Raw genomic sequence first — 12,356 nt, 5'->3', positions numbered from 1 at the left:
GGTTGTGTACATGAGGCCTTAGGGACTTAGTGACCAAGCATTTATTTTTTCCTATCGTCACATTCAATGAGGTATAACTTTTTACATCGACATAGCTGTATGAAGACTTGTTTCTTGCGGGGCAAGTTGTATTTTTTTTTAGTGCCACCATTTTGGGATACATATAATTTATTAACCTTTTGGGGGTAATTGCAAAAAAAAAAAAAACAAACTAAGAACTAAGCTGAAGTTACACCATTCTTTTATTGTCTCTTAAATTCACACCCCCTTCCATGTGGTACAAATAACATTCTGCGGGTCGTTTACGGCGATACCAAATGCAAATATTTTGTTGATGTTTTACTACTTTTGCAGCATACAAACACTGTTCTTGTGTGGCCATATTCTAAGAGCCATAAAGTTTTTATTCTTCCGCCGATGTAGCTGATCTTTAGCAGAGTGACTTTCTTGGTACCATTTTGGGGAACGTACGGCTTATTGATCGATATTATTGCCGTTTTTGGAAAATAGGATGAACAGAAAACAGCAATTCTGGCATATTTTTTTTTTTTTTTTTTTAAGGCTTTCAACATGCGAGTTAAATAATGTAACACTTTTAAATTTCGGGTCGTTACAGACGAGGCAATACCAATTACGTGTAGCTTTTTAAATTTGTTCCAATTAAGTATTTTGTAGGGTGAAAAAGTGAGTTTATCTTTTTCTGCTTTGCTTGGGATTTTTGAACTTTATTAAAACTATTTTTTACGTCCCACTATGGGACTTTACTATGCGATTGATAGCTTTTAAAATACACTCCAATACTTCAGTATTGCAGTATATTATGTCTATCAGCGTAACAGGCATTCTGTAAGGCTGCTCCTTTGGCAGGGCCTAATATGCATACACTGAAGGCAGACCTGGGGGCCTTTATAAAAGCATCGTCACCCCTCAAATCACATCACAGGTGTGCAGATGGAGTGAGAGATAGCCCCCTGCCTCTAAAACCACTTAGATGCCGCGGTTGCTATTGACTGGCATCTAAGGGGTTAAACAGGCGGGATCAATGCGAATTTCAATCCGGCACACTAGAGCAGGTGCCCGGCTGTCTTCAGACAGCCCAACACTTGTGCAGGGCTTATGTCACAGCACCGCCTTTTCATGACGCTGTGGCAGAAGTACCCTTAATGACTGCCGCAAAAAGACAAATGGGCAGACATTAAGGCTATGTTCACACGGAGTATTTTGGGGGAGGAATATCTGCCTCAAAGCTCCAAACGGAATTTTGAGGCAGATATTCCTCCCCCAAAATACTCCGTGTGAATAGCAATGATCGCGCCGTTTTTCGCCCGCGGCCATTGAGCGCCGCGGGCAGAAAACACGCTTTCTCCTGCCTCCCATTGAAGTCAATGGGAGGTCGGAGGCGGAAGCGCCCGAAGATAGGGCATGTCGCTTCTTTTTCCCGCGAGGCAGTTTTACTGCTCGCGGGAAAAAGACGCCGACGCCTCCCATTGAAATCAATGGGAGGCGTTCTCGGGCCGTTTCTGCCGAGTTTTGCGACGCGGTTTCCGCGTCCAAAAACTCGGCAAAAGACCCCGTGTGAACATAGCCTAAGGGGTTTACTAATAACCCTTGGTTTAACTGGTCCTGAACTGCTTAAAGGCTATGTACACCTTTGAAATAAACACTTATTAGGAAAATAAAAAAATAAAAAAACTATCAGTGGGCTTGGTGCAACTTTCAAAATACTTATTCAAAATTATTTTTACTTCTTGAGATACAGCTGCTTTGTAGTCTGTATGCAGAGCAGCTGTATCATGCGCTGAGACCTGAATCCGTCAGATCAGAGGCACTGACGGGTTCAGCGTCAACAGGTCTAGCGGTTACTGATCACATCTAAGTTCATAACTTAGATGTGATCGATTACAGGTGGATCCTGCGTTTCAGAGACGCAGAATCCTCTGACACTGAACCAGTCAGTGCTGCGGATCTGGCGGATATAGGTATTAGCGAACGATACAGCTGCTCTCTATACAGAATACAAAGCAGCTTTATCTCAAAAAGTTAATAGTTTTTAATAAAAAAGTATTTTAAAAATTGCAGCAGTCACACTGACAGATATTTTTATTTAAAAAAAAAAAAAAAACGCGATTTCAAAGGTTTACATAGCTGTCAAGGCACAAAAAAAAAAAGTTGACGCAGTTTTTGGCTCAGCGTTTGGAGCCAAAGCCAGAAATGGATCTGAAAGGAAAGAGGAAGGGGGGGGGGACGGATTGTGTCCACTCCTGTGTGGTTTTATATACTGGATATGCCTGCTCATTGCAGTCAGCATAAACAACTAAACATGTTCCTTCTGTATCTTTATTTTTTTTGTGCGACAAAAATAGTAACTGAACTCAGGGCCCGGGTTCACACGTTGCGTATTTGATGCAGAATTTTGGTTACGGAATCTGCACTGACATTCCACAACTAGTACATATAGTATAACGCAAGTGGTTGAGGTTTAGAGAGTCTCTGTCACCACATTATAAGTGCCCTATCTCTTACATGATGTGATCGGCGCTGTAATGTAGATAACAGCAGTGTTTTTTTATTTAGAAAAACAATCATTTTTGACGTAGTTATGACCTATATTCGCTTTATGCTAATGAGTCTCTCAATGGACAACTGGGCGTGTTTTACTATATGACCAAGTGGGCGTTGTACAGAGAAGTGTATGACACTGACCAATCAGCGTCATACACTTCTCCCCATTCATTTACACAGCACATAGTGATATATCTATATCGCAAAGTGCAGCCACATAAACACACTAACGTTACTGCAGTGTCCTGACAATGAATATACATTACCTCCAGCCAGGACGTGATGTGTATTCAGAATCCTGACACTTCTGTAGCGTCTCTGTGATTTACAGCACAGGAGAGCGAGATCTCGCTGTGAATGACAGCTTACAGCGTAATCTCGCGAGACTACGCCTGCTATGCTGTAAATCACAGAGACGCTACAGAAGTGTCAGGATTCTGAATACACATCACGTCCTGGCTGGAGGTAATGTATATTCACTGTCAGGACACTGCAGTAATGTTAGTGTGTGTATGTGGCTGCACATAGCGATATAACTATATCACTATGTGCTCTGTAAGTGGAGAGAAGTGTATGACGCTGTTTGGTCACTGATTGGTCAGCGTCATACACTTCTCTCCACAACACCCACTTGGCCATATAGTAAAACACGCCCAGTTGTCCATTAAGAAACTCATTAGCATAAAGCTAAAATAGGTCATAACTCCGTCACAAATGATAGTTTTTCTAAATAAAAAACACTGCTGTAATCTACATTACAGCGCCGATCACATCATGTACAATATAGGCCACTTATAATGTGGTGACAGAGACTCTTTAAACAATACACAAAAATGTGCATCAATTTACAGTACATGCGGATGAGGTTTTCCAAATCCCAACCACATGTAGCAAAAAAAATAAAAAAATCTGCACAGAAATCATAACATGCTGTGGATTGTATGTCCACACAGTTGACGTTTTCCAACGTAGACGTGCGTTGCAAAGGGTGAAATCAGTGGTGAAAGTGCCACAACAGTTCCGCACAAAAAGGAGAATGCGGCAGCTTTGAAAAATCTGCACCACAAATCCGCTGCAATTCTGCCCAGTATGAACATAGCCTAATCCTAATAAGTTATACAACGGTCATGTGACAAAAGGCTCCTTATCCCTGTCCCTCATCACTTACAATATAAAGCAAGCAACGGGGTGAGTTTATATTGGGCAAGAAAGATCACCTGACCAGGTAGCACCTTTGTTGTAAAGAAGCCTGGGTGTCAGTCACATGATACCTCTTTTCCAATCAGTAAGCAGCAACATTTTTTACAGGTCCCCCAAACTAGAAGCTCAGGGGGTCATTTCGTGGGTGTAATGGGTTTTCTGTTATTAGGACAAAAATACATTCACTGCCATCTGGTTTCCTATAAATATACCATAGTAACCCTTAATTCACACAAATGTATGTAAAACGCCAGAAGTGGAGATAAAGTAGTAATAACGGGGCAGATACTTGTCTAGACGTCCTACCAGTAATCCGGTTAACACTTCAGCCAGACTGGAATTGGCTGATAACAGGGAACAATAGATTCCACGCAAAAGAGGACGTTAGGTTTATGCCCCTACAGCCACCATATAAACATGAGGCGCTTGCCCACACGTGGTGCAGCATGGGAGAAGTTCTTTTGTGCCCGGCACATGGGCTCGTATCATGAATGGACAGGACACCCCCCTCCTCCCTCTATGGGATAATTAAGTTCCATTCTTTTAGGCTCGTCCACCTCCATGTTAGTTTCCCCTCCTCTTCCTGCCACAACTTTTTTCTCATTAGGTCAAAGCTTGGAGTTTCTAGGAAAAAATATGGCAGGGTGTGTGGCTGTTCAGGATTCAGTCCCGTCTGCGAGTATTGACTCTACGTGCACCTGACTGGAGCCGCCGTTGTGCAAGTAGTGGTTCCAGCTGTGGTAGCACTACAACTCCCAGCATGTCTTGCCAGCCTCACAGCAGATGCTGCGCTCTGTGGTGATAGTAATGTGACGCAGCGGTGTAGCGCATGGTCAGCGCCACCCTCACCAACAGGCGCGGACATTACAGGAACACTTACCCGGCGCGTCTGGTGTCAGCAGTAGTCAGTCATGGCGAGAGACGCTCCTCATCTGCAGCACATTCACATGCTCTCACCATTCAGTCCCCACACAACAGAATCACTTCCTGCCCCCAATTCGCTCCCACCCATGGGCGGGAGCTCACCCATCACCGGCCCTCCTGCTAATTATGTGACCCGTCCCCAAATACAGCTCTGGGATTATATGGGGCCGCTGCTGCCTCACTGTCATGGAGTATATGTAGTTATAACATAGTTTATGATGGAATAATAACTATAAAGAAATGCAATTTATAATAAACTAATATAATCTGAGGAAATTTCCTAATGTTTAAAAAATTTAAAAAGTGGATAAGGGTGTATTTTCATAAGGCCTCATGGTAGCACAGACCCCACAAAATAAACCACATCAAAAGAAAACACGGACAATAGAATCATTGGATAATAAAGGCCACAATGTTTATTAAGGGTAATAAAATCCATAATACTTAAAATATATAAATAACCATAAATTGAAATCAATAAACCAATAAAAAAATTCAGCTTTTATAATAAAATACCAAGAACGCCCAGCATTAGCTAGGTGATAAAATCCCTCTAACAAACATCGTGACGGAAGGGAAATTCGGACATAAGGGAGGGCGGGTGGGCGACGGTCCGAATGGCTCCAGACGACTGCTTGACCACGAAGAAGCTCACTCCTTTATAGTACGGATTCCCGCCGTTTGGGAATTCCAATAACCAATCAGCTGTACCTAGGAGAAAACTGCCTGGAGATAGAATATTCTGGAACCTGCTCATGCCAACAGCACAGCTGACCTCGTCCAATCAGCTGTTCACCAGGAAACATCTGCCTGGAGATAGAAACAACTGGAACCTGCTTGTACCAACTTGTACAGCTTACATAGGTGACGTCCCATAAGGTAAGTACCATTTCACTACATTTGGAAAAAAGAGGGGAAGGGGGGAGAAAATACAACCACACAAAACCATACTACATAACAGACTAAGGCCCCATGCACACGGCCGTGCCCACAATCACGGCCCGCGATTGCGGGCACGGCCGGCCGCCGACTGACAGCCGCATTTTCGGGCTGTGCTCCCATACAAAGTATGGGAGCACGGCCCGCAAAATGCAAAACAACGTTCCATAATTTCCGGAACATTTCCACGGCACGGACACCCTTCCGTAGTGCTACAGAAAGGTGTCCGCGTTCAATGAAAGTGAATGGGTCCATTGGAGTTTTTTTAAGGTCGTGTGCATGGGGCCTAAGGGTATGTTCACACGTGCACGTCCGTTACGGCTGAAATTACGGAGCTGTTTTTAGGCGAATCCAGCTCTTGAATTTCAGACGTAATGGCAAGTGCAGGCGTTTTTCGCAGCGTCCATCACGGATGTAATTGGAGCTGTTTTTCTATGGAGTCAATGGAAAACGGCTCCAATTACGTCCCAAGAAGTGACAGGCACTTCTTTGACGCGGGCATCTTTTTTACGCGCCGTCTTTTGACAGCTGCGCGTAAAAAAAATGACCGCCTGCACAGTACATTGTAAAACCCATTCAAATGAATGGGCAGATGTTTGCCGACGCTTTCAAGCAGTATTTTCGGCCGTAATTCCAGGCGTAAAACGCCTGAATTACGTCCGTAAATAGTGTGTGTGAACATACCCTTAAATACCAATAAAAACTTATTTTTGGGGCTCGTGCGACCATGTGTCCCCCAAGCCTATTGCTCGGAGGGGCCCTTGTAATTCACACAAGCGTATCAGAATCACGCATGTGAAGAACGCGCGTGAATCTGGTCCATGTGTGTTGCGTTATGCATCAGTGTGCTTTGCGAGGGGCATACGTTATTCACGCACCTGCAAAGCACATCTTATTTTTTTATTATTATTTTCAATTGAATTGATGTGCAAATCACGCACCGCACTCGGATGTGCATCCGTGTGCGGTGCGTGGCTTTCACGCACCCATTCGCTTCAATGGGCGCGTAGGTGCGTGAGAACGCACCAATATAGGACATGCAGTGAGTTTCACGCAGCGAACTCTCAGCGCGTGAAAACTCACGCATGTGTGAACGGCCTCAATGAAATCAATGTGTCCGTGTGCTGCGTGTGATTTCCATGCGCAGCACACGGACGCTATTCACGTTCGTGTGAATGGGCCCTTAAGTCTTCTTTCGTCACAGTTTTTGCTTGGATTTTTGTAATCGTGCCAAAGCCGCACCGTTTTTTTGTTTTTTTTTAAAAAATGCAACGAAAAAAATTACTCCCGTAATTACACCCTAAGGCCTTATTCGCACGAACGGTTTATACGTTCGTGTGACGGCCGTCAAAACAACGGCCGTCACACGGACCTATGTAATTCAATGTGGCCGTTCACACGGCCGTTGTTTCAGCAGACCGTGTGAAGGGACCGTGAGCAAATAGGACATGTCCTATTTTTTCACGCTTCACGCATCCCCCATAGACCAGTGTTTTTCATATCCGAGATGCGCAACGCCCGTGTGAATAAGGCCTAAGGCCAGGATCACATACAACGTTTTGATGCAGTTTTTGGTGCAAAACCAGAGAAGAATCCAACATGAAGGAGAACTGAGCCAAAAACTGGGTGCATGATCCTGGCCTAACGATTATATTCAGTTCCTTCTAAGGGCTCATGCACACGACCGTTGTTTTCTTCAGTGTCCTATCTGTGGTTGTTTTTTTGCGGATAGCATACTGAGCCATTCATTTCTATTGGGTATTGCACACATCTGTTTTTTTTGCGAATCCGTAAATTATAGAACAGGTCCTATTTTTATCTGTATTTGCAGTACGTCTCACCCATTCTAGTGTATGGGTCCGCAAAAAAACGGACAGCACACAGAGGCCACTAGAATCCCTGTTTTGCCTTAGGCTATATTCACACTGCATATGCTCAATTTGAAAAATATGAGGCTTATTTAAGTCTCTAAAATTCAGGCATTTTTGCAGCGTTTCAGATTTTTGCAAGTGTTTTTGAAGCGTATTTTGAGACATTTTTTGAAGTATCGGGGCACATTCACACACAGTTTTCAGGTGTATTTCAGGGTGTAAATTCCTCGAAATACACCTTCAAAAACAGTAGCTAAACGCCTACAAACATCTACCCTTTGAATTCAATTGGAGAAACTGTATTTCGTTCATACGGGGGGGTTATGCCACCCTTTTAAAAAAGGCACGGAAAAAAACGGCCCTGTAGGAAGGAGCATGTCACTTCTTCAGCCGCTTTTGGAACTGTTTTTTTATTGTGTCAAACAGCTAGAAGAACGGCTACAAAAAACGCCTCAAGAAACGTTTTCGGCTTCAGCTCTCTAATTATTATGCTCTGTTTCCCGGTTTTGGAATCACCCTATATGGGGCACTAATGTTTTGCCTGGACTATCGCCAGGGAGTGAAAGTGTACCATGCGAAGTTGAGGCCTAATTTGGCAACTTACACAGTATTGGTTCACAATTACAGAGGCTCTGATGTGAAATAATAAAAGAAACCCCTGAGAAGTGACCCCATTTTGGAAACTGCACCCCTCAAGGCATTTATTAACGGGTGTAGTGAGCATTTTCACCCCACAGGTCTTTTCCATAAATGATTGAGCTGCGGATGGTGCAAAGTAAAAATTAAAATTTTTCCCTTGCTGTGATATTTCAGTGGGAAATATGTCGTGCCCAGCTTATCCCACTGGAGACACACACCCCAAAAATTGTTAAAAGGGTTCTCCCGGGTATGGCGATACGATATATGTGGAAGTAAACTGCTGTTTGGGCACACTGTAGGGCTCAGATGGGTGGCAACGCCATTTAGCTTTTGGAGCGTGGATTTATCTTGGTAGTAGTTTTGTTTGGAGTTTTATTGGTATTTCAGTTTATAATGTGGGGGCATATGTGAGCTGGGCAGAGTACATCGGGGGCATAGTCAGGTGGTATAATAATGGGGTAAACAATAAAATAATCCATAAATATTTGTTATGCTGGGACACAATCCTTTCTGCACAGGCCGGTGTCGCACTGATAAATGTCCTTTCTTATCCCCCTTTTGGTCCACACTCCGCACCTTTGCAGTTTGAGGAATTTTGCTGGGAAGTGTTGTCCTGGTATAATACAGGCACCCTCGCTTCTAGCAGATACAGTGAAGGAAATAAGTATTTGATCCCTTGCTGATTTTGTAAGTTTGCCCACTGTCAAAGACATGAACATTCTAGAATTTTTAGGCTAGGTTAATTTTACCAGTGAGAGATAGATTACATAAAAAAAAAAAATGAAAATCACATAGTCAAAATTATATATATTTATTTGCATTGTGCACAGAGAAATAAGTATTTGATCCCTTTGGCAAACAAGACTTAATACTTGGTGGCAAAACCCTTGTTGGCAAGCACAGCAGTCAGACGTTTTTTGTAGTTGATGATGAGGTTTGCACACATGTTAGATGGAATTTTGGCCCACTCCTCTTTGCAGATCATCTGTAAATCATTAAGATTTCGAGGCAGTCGCTTGGCAACTCGGATCTTCAGCTCCCTCCATAAGTTTTCGATGGGATTAAGGTCTGGAGACTGGCTAGGCCACTCCATGACCTTAATGTGCTTCTTTTTGAGCCACTCCTTTGTTGCCTTGGCTGTATGTTTCGGGTCATTGTCGTGCTGGAAGACCCAGCCACGAGCCATTTTTAATGTCCTGGTGGAGGGAAGGAGATTGTCACTCAGGATTTGATGGTACATGGCTCCATCCATTCTCCCATTGATGCGGTGAAGTAGTCCTGTGCCCTTAGCAGAGAAACACCCCCAAAACATAATGTTTCCACCTCCATGCTTGACAGTGGGGACGGTGTTCTTTGGGTCATAGGCAGCATTTCTCTTCCTCTAAACACGGCGAGTTGTGTTAATGCCAAAGAGCTGAATTTTAGTCTCATCTGACCACAGCACCTTCTCCCAATCACTCTCAGAATCATCCAGATGTTCATTTGCAAACTTCAGACGAGCCTGTACATGTGCCTTCTTGAGCAGGGGGACCTTGCGGGCACTGCAGGATTTTAATCCATTACGGCGTAATGTGTTACCAATGGTTTTCTTGGTGACTGTGGTCCCAGCTGCCTTGAGATCATTAACAAGTTCCCCCCGTGTAGTTTTCGGCTGAGCTCTCACCTCTCTCAGGATCAAGGATACCCCACGAGGTGAGATTTTGCATGGAGCCCCAGATCGATGTCAATTGACAGTCATTTTGTATGTCTTCCATTTTCTTACTATTGCACCAACAGTTGTCTCCTTCTCGCCCAGCGTCTTACTTATGGTTTTGTAGCCAATTCCAGCCTTCTGCAGGTCTATGATCTTGTCCCTGACATCCTTAGAAAGCTCTTTGGTCTTGCCCATGTTGTAGAGGTTAGAGTCAGACTGATTAATTGAGTCTGTGGACAGGAGTCTTTTATACAGGTGACCATTTAACACAGCTGTCTTTAATGCTGGCACCAAGTTGATTTGGAGCGTGTAACTGGTCTGGAGGAGGCTGAATTCTTAGGGTATGTTCACACACCCTAATTACGGACGTAATTCGGGCGTTTTTGCCCCGAATTACGTCCGAGAAATGCGCCTCGATAGCGTTGACAAACATCTGCCCATTGAAAGCAATGGGCTGACGTTTGTCTGTTCACATGAGGCGTATATTTACGCGCCGCTATCAAATGACGGCGCGTAAATAGACGCCCGCGTCAAAGAAGTGACCTGTCACTTCTTGGGGCGTAATTGGAGCCGTTATTCATTGATTCCAATGAAAAGCAGCGCCAATTACGTCTGTAATGGACGCGGCGTTCATGCACCTGCACATGCCGTTACGGCTGAAATTACGGGGATGTTTTCTCCTGAAAACATCCCCGTAATTTCAGCCGTTACGGACGCTGCCGTGTGAACATACCCTTAATGATTGGTAGGGGATCAAATACTTATTTCTCTGTGCACAATGCAAATAAATATATATAATTTTGACAATGTGATTTTCTGTTTTTTTTTTATATAATCTATCTCTCACTGGTAAAATTAACCTAGCCTAAAAATTCTAGACTGTTCATTACTTTGACAGTGGGCAAACTTACAAAATCAGCAAGGGATCAAATACTTATTTCCTTCACTGTATGTTTGGGTCCTCCCCTTCCTGGTTCCCTAATTTTAGGGCCTTGATACAGAAACAGAAGAAATGTTCCCCTCGGGCCTGCACAACCGAATATTTTTCTTTCCTGACTTATTGGAGCCTTAACTTATTTTATTTTTTCCTAGACATAGTGATATGAGGGCTCTTTTTTTGCGGGACGAGTTGTAGTTATTATTGGTACCATTTTGGGGTACATACAACTTTTTGATCACTTTTTATCCTTTTTTGGGAGGCAAGGTGATGAAAAAACTAATTCTGGCATAGTCTTTTTTATACAGTGTCCACCACGCGTCATAAATTACATGTTAAGTTTATTCTGCGGGTAAGTACCATTCCGGCGATACCAAATTTATAGAACTTTTTTATGTTTTACAACTTTTTGCACAATAAAATTTATTTTCTGTCGCCATGTTGTAAGAGCCATAACTTTTTAATTTTTTCGTCGACGGAGCTGTATGAGGGCTGTTTTTTGCGAGACGAGCTATAGTTTTATAGGTACCATTTTTGGATAAGTGCGACTTTTGGCAGTATTTGGCAGTATTTTTTAGGGTTTTCTTACGCCGTTCACTGCGTGGGACGAATAACATAATATTTTTATAGTTCAGGTCGTTACGAACACGGCGATACCAAATATGTATGGGTTTAATTGTTTTTTTCAATAATAAATTACTTAATAAGGGAAAAAGGGCGATAGTGTTTTATTTCTATTACTTGAAACTTTTATTTTATTTTTTACAACTTTTCTTTTTTAATCCCACTAGGAGACTTGAAGGTCCAACTGTTTGACTGATGTTCTAATACATTGCAGTACCTATGTAGTTCAATGTATAAAAACTGTCAGTTATTCACTGACAGCAAGCCGATTAGACTCCAGCTCCGGTCGGGGCCTAATTCGGCTTCCGTAATGGCATACAGGAGGCTATTGTTAGGCATCCTGTTGCCATAGTAGCAGTCGGCATCCTTGCCATCGCATGGCAGGTCTACCGATTTTCTACAAACCGCTAAGATTCAACGATCGCTTTCGATCGCTGCATCTAAGGGGTTAATGGCAGGAATTGGAGCTAATCTTGCTGATGGTACCGGACGGAAGCCTTTTAGGACCCCGCTGCCGAGCGGGGCATAGGAGGCTTTCATTGCTGGCAGACTGGAGGCCATTGCCATTGCAGCCACCAGCAACCCAGCGATCACGTTGCTGGGGTGCCGGTTACTAAAAACCCCTCACATGCTGCGATCTCTATTGAACGCAGTATCTGAGGGGTTAATCGGCCGGATCGGAGGCTAGCTCCAGTCCTGGCCGTTACATCAGGGTGCCATCTGTAACATACAGCTGGCACCCGGCGGTGATGGTGCGGGCTCAGCTCTTGAGCCCGCACTATCACCGCGACGTAATAGTACTGCGCTTTGCGGGAATCCCTGCACGACAGTGCCGTATATATACGGCGGATGTCAGGAAGGGATAAAGACATAGTGCAATAACTCCACGTCTTTGGCATATGTACAAAATATACTAGAGAGGCATGTAATGTCCCCTTTAACCCCTTGGCAACATGTCACGTACATT

General features: G+C 43.6%; 1 protein-coding gene across 2 annotated transcripts in view; it reads right to left on the bottom strand.

Moving 5' to 3' along the window:
- CDK4 (cyclin dependent kinase 4) overlaps positions 1-4,784 on the bottom strand; it is a 94,752-nt gene extending 89,968 nt beyond the window's left edge. The window contains exon 1 of one of the 2 annotated variants that reach the window (XM_075851957.1): positions 4,643-4,784. The gene's annotated coding sequence lies outside the window, so the exon portion shown is untranslated. Of the gene's footprint in view, positions 1-4,068; positions 4,167-4,642 lie in introns of those variants that run through there. The other variant, XM_075851958.1, reaches the window with a different exon arrangement.
- Positions 4,785-12,356: the final 7,572 nt, after the last annotated feature.

Source organism: Rhinoderma darwinii, chromosome 2 (assembly GCF_050947455.1).
Source record: "Rhinoderma darwinii isolate aRhiDar2 chromosome 2, aRhiDar2.hap1, whole genome shotgun sequence".
In the NCBI taxonomy this organism is placed as follows: Eukaryota; Metazoa; Chordata; class Amphibia; order Anura; family Rhinodermatidae; genus Rhinoderma; species Rhinoderma darwinii.
The sequence above is the reverse complement of the archived record's forward strand: the minus strand, read 5'-3'. Positions and strand labels throughout refer to the sequence as shown.